The following is a 19,712-nucleotide window of genomic DNA, read 5'->3' as shown; positions in this document are numbered from 1 at the left end:
AGAAAAGATAATATATAAGATTAATTCGCTGAATTCTGCCATTTTATTCAACAGAATTTGTTTAAAAGAGGGTCTCCTTCCAAAATAATAATAATAATAATAATAATAATAATAATGATAATAATAATAATAATAATAATAATAATACCTCTTACATAAATGAACTGTAACTGGGTATATGTTCCTTAAAAGAGAGAGAGAGAGAGAGAGAGAGAGAGAGAGAGAGAGAGAGAGAGAGAGAGAAAATATTACTGTATTGTTTGGTAAAGATCTATGGTGTATTTAATACACTATGACATATGGCATTAAACTCCTTTCAATCCTGTTTTCAATTGCATTCAAGAGCATAATATAATTATTATAGTGTACTTTCTATTATGTTCGTGTTAGTCCTATAAGACGGAAAGTGCTCATAATCATAAAAATGATAATCATAACTAATATTTAAGAATGCTGAATTTTATTTCATCTAAAGTGTTTGGTTTAAGGTCCTTTATTCTTGATTACTTAAAACAACCCAGCAAACACAGATGTATTGGACCAATTCTGGATTATTGAGGAAATCCAACTATATTAATGGATAATGGAATAACTGAATTGGACCCATTACCAAAATAATACTGCATTTCCAATGTTGGATAACACTGGATACCCCATTTTGGTTTGATTATCTCTTTTCCAGTGTTGGATACCCAACTGTGGTTCGATTCATAAACAATACAGTTGGATCTTTGAAGCGACTTTAAAAAATATATTTGATATCAGCAAAAAAAAAAAAAAAAAATCCTCAAGACAATATTGATAACCATTTAAATATATATATATATACATAGATATATATATTATATATATATATATATATATATATATATATAAATATATATATATATATATATATATATATATATATATAATATATATATTATTACATATATATATATATATATATATATATATTATATATATATATATATATATATATATATATATATATATATATATATATATACTATATATATATATATATATATATATATATATATATATAATATATATTTATTACACACACACACACACACACATATATTATCTATATATATATATATATATATATATATATATATATATAATATATATATATATAAACTATATATATATATATATATATATATATATATATAAATATATATATATATATATATATATATATATATATATATCTTATTAATATATATATATATATATATATATGTGTGTATATATCAAATTTGGAAAACAAGCAAATACACCAACAATATGTCAAAATAAAAAACCAATGTGCCAAATAGAAATTTTGGATGTCAATCTGGTTTGAAAAGTGCCACATACATATACAATATATGTGGATTTGGTGTTACTTCTCAAACATAATTGGTATCCAAAATTTTGATTTGGCATTTGTTTTTCACTTAGCATATTTTTTAGCACATTTTTCTTATGTTTGCCAAATTTGAAATTATGTTAAACCTACTCATTTGAAACATTCCAAGACACTATGAAGAGGAATATACTTTTTGCTTTATTTGTAGACCTTTGAAAATAGGAAAGAATTAAAAAAAACAGAACTATGGCATTACAGAGAGAAAAAACTTTACCAAACACAAGATGAATGAAATAGTTATATAGATGTACAGATACCTTACATAAACAAAGGAGGAATAACAACAAGCAAGGGAGGAGCCGTTTCAAAGACAAAACACCGCCTACTACTACTACTACACTCAGTGGAACTGGCTGAGGTCAAATTTAAATTTACCATGAAATTTTCCCGTCTCTGAAGAGCACTACTGCTGACCATTCTGCAGGCGCAAAAATCATCACCAAGAAGAACAAACGTGCTTTGTAAGACAATTGTGAGTAGCAAGGTTTGCATATTAGGTTCATGTGTTTAGCTACTAGGTATGTGGGTTGGCTATCAAGAGGAACAAGTATAAGCTAAATTCTTTAAGAGTAGGACAACCTCGGAATGGTAGCTACTAGTTGTGTTATTAGAGCGGGGTTGTTCCAGACTCCAGATGCCCCTAAAGCCAGGTCAGGGCACGGAACCCTAAACAAGATTGGATAGGCAAGTTCTGGATAGGTCATGAGTGGCATTCTAGGAAAACTACTAGTTCCTGGATCCTAAGCTTTTTATTTCCTTGTTAGTTTTACTCATTATTCAGTTTAACTTTGTTAGTACTTAAAACTGTTTACAGGTATTCTCCTACTTATGGAAAATCATATCTCGAATAAACCCTAGCCTACACTAGGGTAATTTGCACCATCTCTACATATAGGGTAGCTAGCCTACACTACTTTATACATAGGTATACAGCATAATAACTTATTAGTTTCAGCATATTTCTAGGTTCAATGTAGGCTATGTGTGCTTATGAAAATTCAGTACGAAGTAATTGAATAAAATTAAGTGTTGGCCTAGTGTAGACATACGAATACAGTAGCGTAGCCTACAGTATTCTCTATATTCACATGCGGTATAGTAATTTATTAATTGATATAAGCCAATTCTGGAGGTTCGGTGCATTCTGACTATGATATATTAGTAGAAAAAAAATTGGACAAAACGAGAATCAGTCAGACATCTGTACAATTGAGTGATGTCAGGCTGCTGATGGCTGCATATATTATGAAATAAGTTCTACACCACTTCACTGTACCAATAATATTGTAGGTATCCTTGTATTATGTATTGCATTATAAAATACTAACTTAAAGGTAGTGGTCAATGTTTTGATTTAGAAATCAGTTGGTGGCCCATACAAGTTTATTTTGCCATATTTAGGGTAAAAAACCGCATGGTACAGGGGTGGACCATGTACGATCAATGTGTACAACCCCAAGAAAAGTACATTATAACGCGTCCTGACATCGGAGGTGGGCATCAGACGCAACTTGTTGTTGGTGAGAAACGGAGCTAAAGACCTCTACTCCGGTGTCAGGACGCGTTATAATGTAACTTTTCTTGGGGTTGTTACACATTGAATCGTACATGGTCCACCCCTGTACCATGCGGTTTTTTACCCTAACTCAATTATGAGCAAATTTTCTAGCTTCTAGTTAGCATAAATGAATTTCCAGATATTTACTTATATGAGACAAGGTCATTTTTCGTTAGACAACGTGTTTAAGTTGAAATATGACTTGAATACATTTGTTGTGAACTAAATTATTTTTTTCATAAAAGATTGCATCAGGGGCATTTTTTTTTGTGTAAAATAAAATTACATGATTCCATTCACTATTTTTCACTTGGTTTTCAGCGTAATACAAGCTTTGCGTTATCTTTTTATTGGTCAAAAAAAACTGGTAAAATGTGTTATTTCAAGCCCAATAGTTTTGATAAAAAAAAAAAAAAAAAATGATTTTCTCTCAATTTTATCTACAGTTGTGTTCGATGGCACAATTTTATCTATGGTTGTGTTCGATGGCACAAGTTTACAGGAGTTTTATCCTTGTTGCTATTGCATGATAGTCATTAGCAGTATATTTCCTTGCTAGGCTTTGATCTATAGCAAATAAACTTTCTTTTTTTTTTTTTTTTTTTTTTTCTTTTTTTTTTTTTTTTTTTTTTTTTTTTTTTTGGTTTTTTTTTTTTTTTTTTTTTTTTCTTTTTTTTTTTTTGTTTGTATGCAAAAATAAAAACATCATTCCTATGCTACATATCACCATTTATAACATGACTGCGGTAATTGCTTACTATCATTCGGTTGTTCATGACTACACATTTACATTTACACAATTATAACGTTAAAACAATACCTTCATCATTCTCTTTTGCTGTTTTCAGACTTTTTTAACTAGAAGACGGGATAAATTTAGGCTATTGTAATTGTTTGGTCTCTCGCTCCCTGAGTTGTACATCTGCTGCTGCGTCCATTGTGAGTGAAATTTTAAAATAATTTCAAAATATTGTCGTATCAGTATTAATTGTTAACCCCATCGTAAAATCGGATTATCATAGGACAAATTATTGTAACTTGAACAACTACCTGTATTTTAATTCAGTGTCCAACATTGTCCATAAGGGGCTCTTAATTGCTCTTCTACTATTTCTTTGATCTTTGTTTTGAAAACTGCACATATACTGCTCATCCTGATCTCTGCTTGCTCTTTATTCTGGTTCATAGTCAACGTGTTTCATTTCTTGGTACCTTTTTTGGCATATCTCATTCCATTTATTTCTATATATTTGATACATGTATTCACCGAGCCATTTGTCCAAAATTGTCCATAAAGGGCTCTTAATTGCTCTTCTGCTATTTCTTTGATTGCTTCTTTTTTTTTTTTTAAACCTGCACATATACTGCTCATCCTCATCTCTGCTTGCTCTTTTATTCTGGCTCATAGTCAACATGTCTTATTTCTTGGTACCTTGCCTTTCCATTTATTATAGCCCTATTTTGGCTTCTGATTCTGTGAAACTCTATTTACAGTTTTCTACATATTTGCAGTGCCCCTCTTTGAAACGCTTACATTCTCATCTTTGGTCTACTAATATTGTCGTACTATAGTCCTATTCTGGCTAATGACTCTGTGGCTGTATTTACTCTGTGTCAGTTCCTGTCATATTCACAATATAACCCTCTTTGTAGAACTTATATACGTCCTTTGGTTTACCTCTTTTTCTGCCCATGCCTGTTCTGGGATCTTTTATAAATTCTGCTTTTCCACTTGTGCTGGTACTCACAAGAGTCTCCTTTCTTGCACTTTTCTGTCGTAAGTGCAGGTACTCACAAGTCTCTCCTTTCTTTGCACTTTCCTGTCGTAAGCGCAGGAACTCACAACAGTCTCCTTTCTTGCACTTTCCTGTCGTAAAGAACCTGCACTTGCTCTTGTTTAGCTTATCCTTATCTTTAGGGTGCACTTTGATTTTCCCAACCCCTCTGTTAATCGTGGTCCCTGTTCAGGGCTTCGCTATTCAAGCATTGCTTGTTGTCAGGGTTAGGTGAGTTACTCTCTAGTCTTGAACATTATTTTTAATGGTCCCTTTCCGTGATTGTACCTTGTTTGTTTTCCATATTCTTCACTAGGTTTTCATTTAGGGTTTTCAGGTCTTCCATGAAGCTCCATTGATTGCTGACCGTCATGTTTTCTGCAATTTCTCTGTTTCTCCAATTGCTTTTTCTAATTTTTCTTTGTATGATCTGCAATCTTCTTTGAGTAACTTTAGTTCACCAATTGATTTATTCTCCTTTTTTTTCTTTCTCTGCACTTTTTATTCCATTCAACACCATATTTTCCAAAATTCTTGTGGTGATCTGGGATTTTTCCTCTATCCTTTCTCATAGCAATTTCCTCATCCTGACTTATTGACCCTTTTTGCCTGTACCCTCCATTACATTCTATACAAAAACACTAGTGTTTTTTCTTTCTCTTAGCATCTCATGCAATACCTATATAAGCTTGTTTTCAGCAATTTCTCAGTTTCTTCAATTGCTTTTTCTAATTTCTCTTTGTATGATCTGCAATCTTCTTTGAGTAACTGCAATACCAATCTAGGTTTTCCTTTTTTTCCTTTTCTGTCATTTTTGTTTATCGACCTCAAGAAATTCTTCATTTGAGGCTTGTTAGGCCTGTGCAGAACAATTTTTTGCATTTATCACACTTGGCTTTCGTCTTCTGGACCTAGCTGGACCTTGCAATTGCCCACATGGGCATGACTCCTTCCTATCACTTGTCGATTCCTTGTGGGTGGATGTAGCTAAAAAATCATCGTCGTGGTCTGAATCTATTAGCTTACTGTTGTCATGAGGCCGACCTTTTGAACATTCTTTGATGTCTAACAGGAGACGTCACTCCTCTAGAGTTTTATCTATTGCTTCTTTTACTTTGGCCTTTTCTGGAATTCATTCCGACTTCAATTTCCATGACCTGTTGTTTTCCACCTTCCACCATGTTTGTTTCCCTGACCTGGCTGGATATCTCCACCAACACAACTGTACCTTACAATTTCAACAGATCTGATTTTCTCCCTCTGCTAATTAATTTACATCACACCTCCCACTAGTTGCTTTGCCATCATAAAATTGGTACCCACTTTCAATTAGGACAACAAGCCAAAAATAAAGCTTTCCCACACCATATCTTGATATTTTTCTGTCTCAGGTCCCTGTATGTTCAAGAATTGTGAAGCTGGGGATTGTTCATTATGGCAAGTACATGGACCTTGAATCGTCATGCAAAAGAAAATTTAAGGACTATAGAGAACTTTGCATGGGAAATAAAAAAGCTACTGTAGAAAATAATTCACATACCAGGCAACTAGTGGTGAAATTTTTAGCAACGATGGATGTGAAGAAAATATTGTCTTCTCCTAGCTTACTAATTGCTTGGCAATCTGTGTGTGTGTGTGGGGCTATCAACCTTTTTTCTTTTTGCTTATACAGATTTCCAAAGAGTATCTGTTGACAGTTTCCTCAATTTTTCAGTAAACTGAATATTGTAAATCAGATGGTACCTGTGTCCAACCAATTAAAATCAGCTTTTATTTCCTGTGTTGGTGAAGCGTATTTATGTAAAAGAGATTTGTGTGCCTAACTACATTTAAAATTAACACACTTCTGTTTAGATATTGGAAAATATTGATTTCTTTTTCAGTCTTGCGACCTCTTATGGTGGAAGTGATGCGACCTCTTGTGATGACAATGACAAAATTGGAAAGTAGGGTGCAAGATCAGCAGAAGTCACTAGAAATAATGATAGGTACCATCGAACATTTGAAACAAACTCAGGCTGCTGCACCCACTGGACCTGATTTATCCCTGCTGGACGGATTGCTACCAATACAAAGATATGTAGACTTTGAGGACTTTGAACAACAGATAAATGGGGACAGTCCCCTTAGAAAGTCACTGGTAAGCTACATGTCAGTTACCGTGATATGCACAATGATGTTTATTATGCTTCAGTACTGAAAACTTTTACTTTGACATTACTAAAGATAAGAAAAGGCCATAGTATGTAGAATGATTTCATTACTAATATTATCAAAAAACTTTCGTTATAACCACTCTATTGAATGTTATTTCTAGGTACATAGACTCTAGATTCTTGGGGGAGCAACCGTCAGCAGTCAAAAACCATGATTGACTTCTGCATGACAAGTGGACTCCAGTATGAGTTCAACTGGGAAAGTTCGTCTTGGCTGGAAGACGAAAAAATACATGCAAGAAAGGGGTTCAAGAAACACGACATTGTGTGGAATTATAATAAGTGAGTGCTGTATAATGCTGTTAGGTGTAGGGTATGGCTTTTGCAGTGTGTAAATTGGCACTTTGTAGAACTGCCTATTGCTAGCTTTTAGATGGGGATGCAGATGCAGTGAAGTGCCATGGATGCTGGTAGATAGTCAAAATATAAGTACTGTATGTGAAACCTTCAAACATAGAGTTGCATTTGTATTTCATCCACACATTCAGTAACGTTTAAAAGTAATGCAAAGTAATCCATTATAAAAGTGCAGTGTAATGTTAAAGCACAGAAACCATAAGTGCCATTATCATTTAGCCTTGGCAGGGGTTAACACCAAAATCAAATCCCACAAAGTTAAAAATGACTTAAACCTTAATTGTTAACCCTTTAAATGAATTAATACTTTGACATCAAAACTTCTAAAGTTGGATACTGCCATAGCCTCTGTACCAATGTCTTCCACTGTCTTGGATTTGAGTTCACTTGCTTGAGAGTACACAAAGTTGCACCATTTTTTTCTTGTCCACTTTTACCTTCCTGTATAGGGTTACTTTTCCTACTCGACCCCTTGGGTTCAGAGGTCTTATGCTTTTCTAACTTATTTTGATTTTAACTCAAATTGTAATAATAGTGGTATAAGTAACTGAATATAAAGGCTTTTATATTGTTGACTGTGTAGTACTGCAGATATGCAATTTACTAATATTGATTATCCTTTTCAGATATTCTGGTGAACAAGACACAACTTATCAAACTATGAAACTGAAGTAGGGGGGAAAACTCTGATGATTTATCTAAGAATGCCAATGTGACAGATACTTGGGAAGGAAAAGACCAAAAGACTTGTGCAGTCAGCTAAGTCAAGATGAGAATCCCAATTCATCTCAACCTAATTCTGGTGGGGATCCTGAAGGAATATGATATAGAGCACTTTTGCTGACTGTTGTCAGGAAATTATAAATATTCATGTAATTTGTTTATCACTCAAATTTATCTTATTATTGTCAGTCTTTTGATTAGATTTTTATATTTAAATAAATAATTTTTATTATGTTTAAATGAATAATTTTATGTAGAGACGTATCATTCTTTCTGTCTAATGTTTTGTTGTGACTTCATGCAAGATGCTACATCCATTTATCTCTTACATACATTGCTGTACTTAATGAATGGCAATTTGTGTTCCTGCATTACTTTTTTTTTTTAATAAATGGATGTACCATCTTGCACAAAAGTCACAACAAACATTAGACTGTAATCCATGAAATATTTATAATTTCCTTGACTATATCATCAGCTAGCTTTTGTAAAATATTGTATATAGAAATCAGATATATTAAACAATTAAGGAGAGTTTATGTAGTATAGAGAATGCAGTGGGTGTTTCATGTATATATATGGTACTAGTTACTGCAACTGTTTTGTTAACCATTTTTTTGCCTTCTAATAAAAATTTAATTGTGACTATGTATTTTGATGTTAAACACCAGTATAATGGAATCCCATTTTTTTTATGTGTTTACGCATTTATTGAAATTATTGTTTACATGACAGCCACAATACTTTATCACAGAACAGTTTTTAAAAGAGTATTGATTTGTTTCTATTGACTGAATAGTTTGCATAAAAGTGTTTAAATTATTTTCAAAAATAATTTTGTCAATACCTAAATACTTGCCACATCACCCTATACTACTTTATCAAAATAAATTTAGATGAATATTGCAACATACAGATACATAAGGGTATACATTTTGTCCGAAGACTATGAAAGAAATGTTTTATATCTATGTACATCACCCTGTTGTAGCTAAAGTTTGAAAATAAACTATACAATGTTTTATGAATTTTGTAACTATAGTGCTGATAAAAAGTAAAGTAAGGAGATCGAGCTTCTAACATTTCTTCCAGTGGGTTCGATCACATGTCTAAGACCAATGAACAAAATGCCAAGGATTCAGTTTTTTCATTGTATAGTTTATTTTCAAACTTTAGATACAGCAGAGTGATGACATAGATATCACATTTAATTCTTTCATATCATGCATTGGAATTATCTGGCAATCCATAATGAAACATAAATTGGATACTGGTAATCGTACCAGTATCTGCCCAAAATAGGAAAGTTTGGTAGTCCAGAGTGTTTCATTACTGGTCCAAACACACGCATTGGCGTGATTATGGATTGCATGTATTGTCCCAACATTCTTACAACACAGTTCCATTAAGGCCCGGTGTGCAAACGGATAATGGATATGAATTGGACCGATGCTACTGATCATTTGTACCAATGCCACCGAAAGTCTGGATCTCCGGCAATGGGTCAATGTAAGACCAATAACTTGTGTGTTTGCTGGGAAGCTACATAACGGGAGAAAATAAAAAGAAAACATTTAAACAATATAGTTTGAGGTAAATATAGATGGAACGCACCATATCTAATGGTTCGTTGTGCTTTTAACATATCAACCGCAAACAGAAAGAAATGAAGATCATCTCTGCAGTCCTAATTGGTAAAACGGACCGAACATAACACTGCAATCTTCGTTTACTGCATTCTTCGTTTACATCGATGATGTCAGCCCAGGACATAAATTAACCAAGCGTTGCTTTGAAAGACTTTCGTGTAGAAGTCGGTAATATCGTATACGTTTCAGTTGCGTTTTTTTCTTTTTTACTGGTGTTATTGCACCCGCAGACAGAGCAATTGCTTGGCTTATCCGCATTGCTTAAATTAATCCACTCTCTTTGCCATCGTCATAGAAGACCAACTGGTCGTGGGCTATAGGGACGGGACTCAAGAGCCTAATAGCATCACAACAGAGTCGACCAGAAGCTAAACGCGGGCGCCATCTGACTACCCTTGTAGATCTTCGTGCTCCGACTTAACCAAGGCCCAATGCCAATGGCCAAATCGATGTGTTTCGGTTCTCGGTCAGCCCCTGAGCACGTGATCTTCTTCTTCTTCCCAGCCTTAACCCATTTTTATATGGGGGTCGCCGTTGTGAACGAGTCGTCTCCGTCGATTTCTGTCCTGTGCATCGTTCTCGATAATGCCTTTCCATAACATCTTCCCCTACGCAATCACGACATCTCTTTCTTGGTTTCCCATCTTCCTTCTACCACGCACTTCCATTTCCATCGTATGTCTTCCAACATGATGTTCCTCTCTTCGTAACAGGTGTCCATACCATCGAAGCCTTCCCTCCTGTATTTTCTTTGATAGTTCAACTACCTTGTCGATCCTTTCTTATATACTCATTTCTAATCATATCTTCCCTTGTTACTCCCGACATCCATCTCAACATTCTCATTTCTGCTACATCCATCTTCTTCTCCTCTGTTTTCCTCATACTTGCTGTTTCTGTTCCGTATAACACGTGATGATCGTTTAAAATACTCAGGACTCACTAAGTCCAAGTCCAACACATGTTACACATCGCCAAGTAGCACAGTCGACAGTTTCGAGTATCGAATAACTACGATATCAGAAACAGAAAGATTGCTTGTGTTTGCATGCATAGGAATGCCATTATATTAGAGAACTATACTAGTATATCTTCCAATCGCCGGTGGTTGTTTTTTTTCCCCCCCCAAACTTTTTTTCCCCCCCAGCAAACTCATACTGTACTGGCTTATTTCTCTTTTGGTTGGTCTAAAATGTCTGTAAAACAAGTTAAAAACACACATTAAATTAGGATACAACAATGATCCATCCACCAGCAAGTTGTGGATTTGCGCAACAACACTTTCAGCGTTACAGAAGCATTTATTGTATTACAGCAACAATGTCTATCTCTTTTTGTTGAGTTTATTTAAACATTTGAGATTTGAGGATATTCCTTAATTAAAGTAGAAGTCTTAGTGGGCACCGCACGCACAACATTCGATTAGAATTTTAGTTTCCATTAGAATTCTGGTAAGCAAGATTATGCCCGCAAAGCAAGTTCCCTGACATTTCTCATCCTGGCTTTGACTTACCTAATTCCTTCTAAGCTTAAACCGTAGTCGGGGTCGCTGTTTTTATTATGCCTTTCTTGACTCTAACCCTACCTCAAGATATTCTCTAGACCTTGCCCTACCTATTCATCTGGGCTTCCTTGTGAAGCCCAGCTGTAACTCACCAATGTTTACTAACCACCAAGTACATAAAAGAAAAAAAATCACGGATCACGTCAGCCGAGTAACAATGGATTCGTTTTTCCAAGAAGTAGCCCAAGTCTTTTTTCCTGCTTAGTCTGACCTCTGGATGCTTGTTGCGTTAGGCAAAGTTGGTACTACTAGTTCACGGGTGTCCTTTTACACACACACACACACATACACACACACACACACACACACACACACACATATATATATATATATATATATATATATATATATATATATATATATATATATATAATTATATACATATATATTTTATAATATATGTGTATATATATATATATATAATTATATATATAATTTATAACATACATGGATATATATAATGTATATATATATATAATATATATATATATATATATATATATATATATATATATATATATATACGTGTGTGTGTGTGTGTGTGTGTGTGTGTGTAACAAGGGATCCGTGATGTTGGCTTCTTGGTCTTTGCAAAAATCCAGTTTCAATGTGAGCTGATAAGAAAACGTTTAAAACAACAAAATCCAAAATTTCATTTAGGGTCCAGATATATCTAGATTTTTAACCGTGACTGATTCTAAATAATTTCCCTATCCTAGTCTGCCGATGTTTTATAGATTTCTATACAGTAGCGTCCCTTTATAGAAAACCGGGCCTTGCCTATATCAAGGAATTAAGGCCAACGCTCTTTTTTAACCTTTCCTGTTTGTTCGTCTTCCTGGCCTTCGTTTGAGATTATGTTACAGTTGTTTACAACCAGGACCTGCTTACAACAAACAGGCAGCCGAAGTCTGTCAAAATAAAAGCAAAACAAACAAAAAGGCCAAAACGGGAACGTTAAGATCATGTTCGTCACGTCTCGCTGGCCTCTGCCAATTGACAACCAAGGCATTTCCTCGAATGCCATCATGGGGAAAGGCCCAAGTTCCTATCAGCAAGAGCAGAGAAGAGCAATTCAGATTTCGTGAAAACCAGACCAAGAAAAACCCAGTGACTTGATAGCATCATCATTCCGCGAATAACCACGGGGCCTAGGATTCACGTCACCTCTTTATAAGCAAATGTTGAGGGTATTCGGGCACACAATCCGTTGGTCGTCGAAGAAGTCGGTCTCCTCAACCCACACATACAGACGTGTCTTGATCGCCGTCCTCCAATATTGTTGTAGTTGTCAAACAGTGTGACTGTCCGTCTCCTTTGCACTGTGACTGCTATTTCGCTTGCTCAGTCGTCTTGACCACATGTGAGTATATGTACTCGACATCTTAACATGCACGCGTTTGCAAGCGCTTTTTTGCGCGCACACACACACGCACGCATGCACACAAACACATATATATATATATATATATATATATATATATATATATATATATATATATATATATATGGTATAAATAAACTCAGGAAGGGATACCAGGCCAGACAAGGAAAGGTGCGCAGTAGAAATGGCGATCTTTCAGAAAATAGAGAGGAAATTGAAGAGAGACGAGTAGAACATTTTAGAACTTTGTTGAAGAAATTATATTAGGAGAGGATGAAGAGGATCCAACCTCAGAGGAAATTCTAGAAATAAATTAAAACGCCTACAGAATAATAAGTCTGTTGGCCTTGACGAAATTAGCGCAGAACTGCTAAAGTATGGAGAAAGACAGCAAGGAGCAATGGCAAAAATTGTGATTGGAATTTGGTGATAGAACGGAATGTAGGAATTATAAAGGCATTTGTCGCTTAACTGTTGGATATAAGATTGTACCTAAACTATCATATTGTAAACTGAAGAGACACAGTGCGACCAAAGTAGGGGAATATGATAAAAGTCTTGGCATGCCTTTATAGATTTTAAACAGGTATGTGACAGTATCCAACGGGAGGCGTTGTGAAGAATACTGAGAGAATTCAGAATACCAGAGAAGCTTATACGCCTAATAAAAGTGAGTTACAGAAATATGAAAGGCAGAGTACGTATTGTTGGAGAAGTAACAGATCCTTTTCAAGTTGACAGCGGTTTAAAGCAGGGGTGTGCAGTTTGCTACGATTCTTTTTAACCTAGTGCTGGAATGGGCCATGAGATAAACACCACAGGGTAATGGAGAAATTGATGTTAAAATAAGCATTTTTAGAGAAGCTGCAAACCAAGTTGGCCTGGAAATAGAGGCTAACACCAAAATCTTGAAAGTTTCAAGGCAAGAGAGGATACTGGGTAACATCAGGCGTGGAAACATGGAGTTGGAAGCTGTCGAGAATTTCAAATACCTTGGATCAACATTTACACCTGAAAATAGAGCAGAGGAAGAGGTAAAACTAAGAATAGCAGCGGTAGCCAGATGTAGTTGGGCTTTAGCCAAAGTTCTCAATAGCAATATCTTATCAAGAACAAAGGTGAAAAGGCCTATACAACCATTATTAGAAGAAAAAAGAAAAGAGGAATGAAGAGTGAAAGGGAGAGGAAGAAAAAAGAAATAAGAGAGAGGGGAAAAAAAAAAGTAGCCAAAGAAAAGAGGAATTAAAAAACAAAAAGAAATAAAAACCAAAGAAAAATAGATATAAGAAAGAACGTTAAAACGGAGACAATAAAAATAACCTTGGTTGGCAGTGGTTTAACGTATGGTTGTGAAACCTGGAGGCTGACAAAGGATATTGAACGAAGGTTGGAAGTGTTAGAGAGCGGAATCTTGAGAAGGATATGTGGACCGGTCTTTGATGCAGAGATGGGGCAATAGAAAAGTAGGCATAAGACAGAAGTACCCCTGATACCGAGCACAATTATGGCTCAAACACTGAGGTGGGCAGGGCACGTGGCCAGGGATCATAAGGATAGACTGATAGGCCAGGTTACTAGGGGACAACCAGGGGGGAGACGACCTCCAGGAAGACACCGTATATGAGATGTTCTGATAACATATAAAGGGACACGACAAAGCTTGGAGTGGATGGTCCAGAGGACTGTTGGGATGTTGCGCAGGACCGTGGTCGTTGGAAGCTTATTGTAGCGGCGGCAAAGAGCCTTGGAGGCCCGGCAGCCAGTGGAGTGAGTGATATAATATATATATATATATATATATTATAATATATACTATATATATATATATTATATAATATATATAATATATATATATATATATATATATATTATATATATCATGTGAGGACGCGAGAGTGAAACATCCTATAATTCGCTATAACGTCCTTTCTCTGCTTCCTCTATAAGATAAATACATATACCTATATTGTTTGTTTGTATGGTGTTTTTACGTTGCATGGAACCAGTGGTTATTCAGCAACGGGACCAACGGCTTTTCGTGACTTCCGAACCAAGTCGAGAGTGGACTTCTATCACCAAAACATATATGTCAGGCAACAAATCCTGATGCCGAATATCGCATGCAATTGTGCTTGAAAATTAGCGTCCAAATTAAATTAATTTCGGTCACCTAAGAAGCAAAACATCAACGGGAAGGAGAAAAACAAGGAAATAAAATCTAAATTCGACATTTTTACTTAAAGTTTTGCTTTGAACGAAAATGTGACTGCTGATTCTTACCGAAGAATTAGATCATCTTACATTATTTATATTTTTAGTCTGTAAATATTTTAAATCCACTGGTTGTACAAATATGAAAAATAAGACTGTGCACACGACAATGTGTGGTACTTACTAGCTAGCGTATTAACTGTCACTGACTATCAGATTCACAGCTACACTCACGTGCACACGAACATACTCACACACTCTTTCTCTCTCTATCTCCTGAATGATGCTATCGTGGAAAGGGTATGCGTGATGTTGAGAATACTTGTCAATGTGACTGTTAAGGACTAAGAAGGTATTTGAGAGGGTGAAGAACAGAAAGGCGCACAGCGAGTTGCACGTGAGTTGTGGTATTGTGGTGATAGCCTACTGTGACAGATTAAGTACGGCTTGAGTGACTGAGACCACGGTCGAGGCGCTAGAGGAAGGAACATTTCGTTTCTCGTTACTCTTCAAAGTAATATTCACGTCCATGCAATGTAACTTATGTTTTCATCTAGATTTCTTGTTCATATTTTACTAATTTTTCGGATGTTTACTCTCCTGTCATGGAAATGCACATCAAACAATCTTCAGTTTCCCTTACATACACTCTCAAGTTACTCATCCTGCCACTGGCTACTTTTATTCATTTTTTTCTACGCGCCTACAGTCACTCCGGGACCGCACCCTTGAATTTTGTTCACTCCTGACAAACCTGCCAGTTTAAGTGCGTCATCCCATCTCGCTGTCATCCATCTTCTCAAATATCACCCATATTCTCTCTTTTCAGACTCACTTGTAATAACCACATTCATATAGTCACATTTTGAATCATTCCTCCACAACTAAAATTGCCTTCAAATTTATCTTCCGTCTATTATCTATAATAACTCAAGTTCGAATCTAACTTCTCCCTCTCCTTTCATCGTGGTCTAGTTTCCTACGAATATTCTCTTCGGTTGCAGGTCCACAATAATATAGCATGTGAGTAAATGGTCTTTAATGGATATTAAAAGCTTTCGAACCTTGTACTAGGTTCATCTTCATTTACTCACATGCTCTATTACTGTGCCCAATACTCTCTTTCTAGAAGCCTCGTTTTCATTTTAATCAAATCCTCTCAGAATACATTTACACTAGGCTTTTTCCAATACCATTGCTCCTGCAAATGTATGTGCCTGTATAAGTGAATATACTTGTGTATCTTTGGTTGAAGTTTTTATGCAGGAGCAAACAGATGTATGAAAATACATCTAACTTATAATTACAATGTTAATGTTAATGTTAGCTTGAATAACCGCGAACCATATTGATAGAATTTAATCCTCTGAATAATATTCGAACAACTTGCGTGAAAATTTCCCAAAGGTAATTACTAATCGTGTTTTTTCTCTGCAGATTTGCATCTATATAACTACTGCAGTCGTTTGCATCATGGTGATTTTCCAATATAGCCCTGAGGAGACGAGAGACAGGTCTCTCCGGGGGGTCCAGGGCAGAAATGAAACTAGTGAATATCCTGGCGGAAGCCATCCCAGAGTTAACGACGACTGGCAAGGGAATTTCAGACAAAGAGGGCGTTCCAGCAATGCGTCCAGAGCACTTCAAAGCACCGAGAGGACCAACAGTACATCCAGAGGCTTCGATCGCTCTGAACTAGTACTAACTGACGAGCACCAATCTGGCTTGGATGGTTACGGCAGGCTCGTAGGTTCATCTGGCGAACCCAGCGGTCACAATCATTTCTCAAATACTATGGAGAGTTCACGCTTTACAACAGGCTCTAATAACTCGTACAATCAATTAGATTCTGGGTCTTACTTTCACGTAGACAGTGGCCTCGAGAATTACGGAAAATATCTGGGGTCGTCTCCAGAACCTGGTTATGGTAGGGACTCTAATCCGGCTGAATCATTAAGGAATCATGAAAACGCGAGCAGTAGCGGGTATGAACTAAACGGCGGGTCTCTTTCAGACTTTGCGGGTTTGGGAAGTTATAGTCAACCTTCCTTCGAGTCAAGCAATTTTGGCTTCTCAACAGAACAAAACATGGAGGACGTTGAATTCACAAACTACGGAGGTTATGGTGGGGGGCTGTTTTAAAAAGATTAACTTTTAACAATATGTGAATGCTATAAGGTTTCGTGAAAAGAACGATATTCAATATATATATATATCTATATATATATTATATATATTATACTTCCTTTTACTTGTACTTTGTAGGAAAGTGTGGGTACAGACGTCACTGTTGTGGAGGCTGATATGAAATGCTGATTGATGAAGATAACTCCTCCATCTCTTGTTATCAGTTTTGATTTATACCTTACTTATCACATCTCAGATATAGCTCATAAGTAACGTGACATTTTTGTAAAAAGAAAAAAACGAAAGTATAAAAACCTCTCTATCAGACTCACAACTGCCAGTACTTCGATAATGCAAATTCGTACGTTTAAGGTGGATTATTGTTATTAGTATATTATTATTATTTTTATTATTAAGATGCAGTAATTAACTGTAATATTGCACTCAGGTTTTTGTTAAATAGTCTACATAATCTGTAAGCCCTTGTATAATGAACCAGAATTATATATAAACGTGAATTTTATATGTAGATTCCAGTGTAATACTGGGAAAGTGTGAAGATGTATATGATTACAGTTTTCTGAGCGCTTGTGTCCTCGAAGAGATTTGCTTCTTTTGTACTGTTCATATTAATAAAGAGCCATTTTCAAGTGCAGATGCCTTTGTAACCTCAGACTGTGATTTCACTTACGAGTTGATTTCGGAGGAAGAACTCGTACTATCATAAGTCCAGCTTACCCTAATTTTAAACATAAAAAAAAACAGCAATCGGGTTTTACTCTGCTGGATGGAAGAATATATTCTAAAGACACCTCGTATATATTCAATTTAGGCTGCTGGAGTGTGACGCTCAAAGCAGATTGTGGTCACAAAGGCAGATTGTGACCACAATCTGCCTATAGACGTCCATGGCTAATATTGTTATTCAGAAGTAGTTTCGTGTCATACAAATCCACAAAATGCTGGTGAGTAGCCACAGGGTTACGACAGGTTTGAAGGTACGTTCATAGGGCCGTCATCGTGTGCTTATAATATACATATATCGAGAGGCTTGCTTGTCTCTACTGAACTTTTAAATTTGAAAGCTACATTGGTCGTCAATTCTTCGGACCCCTCTGGGCTGTGCGATTTCTCAGTACATAGCTGGTTACCAGGACTTTCAGCATCCAAGAATCTAAGCCAGATATATTCATCACCACCAAAAGAACAAATGAAACAGATGTCCCTCATAGGTCATCGACAATGGAGTAACGCTAAAGGCGCTCCACAACCCTGATGGCATTCAAGAGTTAATTGTTGTAATTAATGGCCGAAGAAGGTAAGGGAATAAATAAAACATGGCATTTTCATTTTCCTTTGAAGATAAGATTAAAATCAGAAAACTAAGATCAGTGCTGTCTGAAAATACTATAGCAGATGCCGTAAATGCATTGCCATTCAGTAGAACTGGTTCCATGAAAGACTTTGTCCAATACTAATTTGTGTATCTATATATGTTCTTCTTTCTCTGCATCTTTTCCACTTCCCTGTGGGGTCGAGGAATTTCAAAAACCTTTCATCATTCGGTAATTTGAGAATGTTATGCTTACTATATACGAGTTTGCCATTAGGTGAATAAAATGTGTTCCTAGCTCTTTTCCATGCTACATCTACAAAAGTCTTTGGGTATTTAAGTTCCAAGACAATATCATGAATAGTTTTAATCTCAGCGTTAATAAACTGCGGGCTACAGACACGCAGAGCCCTTAGAAACATCCCAGAAAAAACAGAATTTAACATTTTGATGGTGATGGGAATAATAATGAACAAAGAGCCAATGTTAGTTGACTTTCGAAAGACTGAAAAGGTGAAATTTCTATCTTTTCTATGGAATGTTACATAAAGAAAATTCAATTAACATTTTTTTCTTCTTCTACAGTAAATTTTTTAGAAAGGAATAAATGATTCAGCTGGAGATTTTCGTGAACTGGCCAAATATTCTCTGTATTTGGTCGTTAATTTTCCTGTGGTATTCGCTTATATGATGAAGTCACGTGCATTTACTGTGATTTTTAAGCAAGCAAGCATACACACACACACACACATATATATATATATGTATATATATATATATATATATATATATATATATATATATATATATATATATATAGGGTCCAGGAATCCACCAAACATAGTGAAGAATATTTTATTATGGAAACGTTTCTTTTCATACTGCTTCAGAGTACATCTTCAGCCTGTAATTATAAATTGTGACAATTTAATTCATAGTAAAATAATACATTAAGACTAAAAATATCAAGATTTTAATAAGTTAATTAAAAACCTTAGAGAACATTTAAAACAAACAAGAGACTAAAACTTTAAGAAATATGTTAATTAAAATTTACAGAAACATTTAAAACAAATAATGAGAGGACAAGTACAAGTACCCTAAGTACAAGTAGAGAAGGGAATGATTTGAAAACACAGCTCGGCCCAGATCTCAGTTATGCTAAATATGAGAAAATTACCTTAAGAATTGAAAAGGCGAAATGTGACCTCAGCTTCCTAGAATATTGTCAGCTCAACGGAGTTTACCCAAGATTTCTCCGATTCAAACTGTACAAATCTTCATTATATAATACCACATTTTATATTAATGCCCTTGAAGACTTATTGCCGCAGGAAATAAACTCTAAAAATCGTATCATTGACAGTTTACGTATTGTCCAACAAAATGCACAAT

The 19,712-nt window shown here is 35.3% G+C and overlaps 2 long non-coding RNA genes across 2 annotated transcripts in view; one reads left to right on the top strand and one right to left on the bottom strand.

Annotated features, from left to right (window-relative positions):
• Positions 1-19,712, bottom strand: part of LOC135212572 (uncharacterized) — a 157,449-nt gene that overhangs the window by 9,283 nt on the left and 128,454 nt on the right. The window lies entirely within an intron of this gene.
• Positions 1,850-7,169, top strand: LOC135212881 (uncharacterized). Its single transcript, XR_010314008.1, has 3 exons — positions 1,850-1,892; positions 6,637-6,893; positions 7,071-7,169. It is a non-coding gene; the product is annotated as an uncharacterized LOC135212881 (long non-coding RNA).

Source organism: Macrobrachium nipponense, chromosome 41 (assembly GCF_015104395.2).
Source record: "Macrobrachium nipponense isolate FS-2020 chromosome 41, ASM1510439v2, whole genome shotgun sequence".
NCBI lineage: Eukaryota > Metazoa > Arthropoda > Malacostraca > Decapoda > Palaemonidae > Macrobrachium > Macrobrachium nipponense.
The sequence above is the reverse complement of the archived record's forward strand: the minus strand, read 5'-3'. Positions and strand labels throughout refer to the sequence as shown.